Source organism: Penaeus monodon, chromosome 21 (genome assembly GCF_015228065.2).
Source record: "Penaeus monodon isolate SGIC_2016 chromosome 21, NSTDA_Pmon_1, whole genome shotgun sequence".
NCBI lineage: Eukaryota > Metazoa > Arthropoda > Malacostraca > Decapoda > Penaeidae > Penaeus > Penaeus monodon.
The window spans coordinates 20,237,785-20,239,991 of record NC_051406.1 but is presented as its reverse complement, the minus strand read 5'-3'; positions in this window follow the sequence as shown (position 1 = coordinate 20,239,991).

Below are 2,207 nucleotides of genomic sequence, written 5' to 3'. Positions count from 1 at the left end.
CACATTTTAGCGTCCTTCCTTTTTTACTTTCCCTCATTCATATATATTTTCTCTTTTTTCTTACTTTCAGCGCCTTCCCTTCTTTCTTTCTACTTTACGGGTCAGGGTATGTCGTATTCCGTGCCCTGATGCTTTGCGGCAAAACAAAAATAAGTAAAGTCGGGTCAAGAGGCGGAAAGTGCCCGTCAGTCCAAAAACGCTGCTGTCAGATAGCTTCGAAATTTGACCCTGGCTTAGCCATACCAACTGCTTCTGAGGTCATCCCTTTTCCCCTTTTAAGGTGCCATTGCGTGTGGCACTCTTTTTTTAGCAGGGGACTTAAAGGGGTTTCCCGCACTCAAATTAGAAAGAAAGGAAGAAGGAGGGGGGTGTAAGGGGGAGCGGGAACTTTTGTATCGCCCCCCCTCCCTTCCCCAGGCATGAGGAAAGGGGCGAAAGCAGAGGCAGGGAAGGGGGGTGGAAAAGGGGGAGAAAGGGGTGTGGGAAGGTCAAAAAAAAAGGGGGGAAGAAGGAAGGCGCGAGGGGTGAAAAAAGAGGAAAGGGAAAAGATGGATGACGGGAAGGGGCGAAAAAGGGGGAGGGAAGGGAAGGAAAAAGGGTGGGGAAGACGAAAATGGCGGGAGGGAGAAGGCTTTTTTTTTAAGATCCGTCGACCCCCAGGAGGGGTTTCCCCCAGGCGTGTCGGCAGCTAGACACTCAGTGCTAATGTTGGGGCGGGTGATTAACGTGGGTCTCTGCCTATTTCCTGAGAATACTGGCCCGGTAGACAGGGTAGATTTAGAAAGGGGTTGTATTTTTTCTATCTTCCTTTTTTTCCCCTTTTAATAATCTTGTTTTTTTTAAGTTTTTTTGTTTTAGCTCGTTGAAATTACGCTACGGGAAGTGCAAACCCCCCCCTTTACGCCTCTTTGAACTCCTTGGCTTTCTGGCTAAGGGAGAGGACTTTATCGTATTCTTTTAGCGAGTACTACTTCCGGCATTCTACTCCACCTCCTCCCTCATCTTCCCTCTCCTCACTTCCCTTTGGCCATCTCTTTTATTCCCACTTTTTTCCCGCAGTTCTCTCTCCCCCCTCTCCTCTTTTTACCCCATCATCCCCCTCTCTCCTCTTTTCTCCCGACTTACCCATTTTTCTCCCCCTCCCCTCTTTCCTTTCCCAACCTTTTTTCTTCGTCTCTCCTTTCCCCCTTCCCCCCCCCTCTTCTCTCCCCCCCTTTCCCCCCTTTTCCGTCTCTCCTCCTTTCCGACAGCTGTTGTAAGGTTTGTGGGTTTGTTCGACGGGTTTTTGGCACACAAAGGGGCTGACCCATTCTGTAGAGGGGTTTATGGTTGTCAGAAGGGGAAAAGACTTGCTCATTTCTTTTGGGAAAAAAAAAACTTATATATCATTAATTACGTAAAAGTTATTTAAAATTGCTTTTTTAGGGATTAGAAATTTAAAAATAAGCCCGTGTTCTAATAACAAAGATTTTGCGTTAAAATTTCCCAAAAAAGTAAACAGAAACCCAAAAACATCAGACGGAGAAGTGATGGTAGCTGTCAAGTCACCAATAATCGAGAGAGAGAAAAAAAAAACATTTCGTGATAAGGGGAGAGTGGTGCAGGAGGTTGGAGAAGAGAAAAAAGAGAAAACAGGAGACCCAAAAAAACATATGAATACAGAATGAGACTGACGTCTACTTTCGTTTTTGTTTTCAAGATCTCATTATTATCCCCCCCACTTCATCCCCCTCCCACATTTTCCCCGCTACCCGTCTTCTCACATGTCACACTTGCGTCCCTAGGGGGTGTGGGAACTTTTTTGAAAATTATTTATTTTACTGTAGGGTTTTAACATAAGGGGGTTGGTTTCATACAGTATGATTGTGGGGGAAAGCTTTAATATTATTGCCCCAAATTGATACTAAAAATTATTTTGTTTTTTTTTGTTGCTATGATTACTCTAATATTGCCTTTTTCGTCTTTATAGCTTTTTTAACTTTTTTTCGTTTATTTTCAGATAAAATTTCCACGTCGCACGTAAAAAATAAACCCTATGCCCCCCGGGTTAAAAAAGGTGATGTGTGTGAGAGAAGGAAGAAGGAGAGAGAGGAATGGAGGTGTCAAAAGCAGCAGAACATATAACAATGGGGAAAAAAAGAAAAAGGAATTGGAGTGGGGGATGCTGCTTCTCTTTTCATCTCTTGACCCAAAAACCCTTTTTTTTT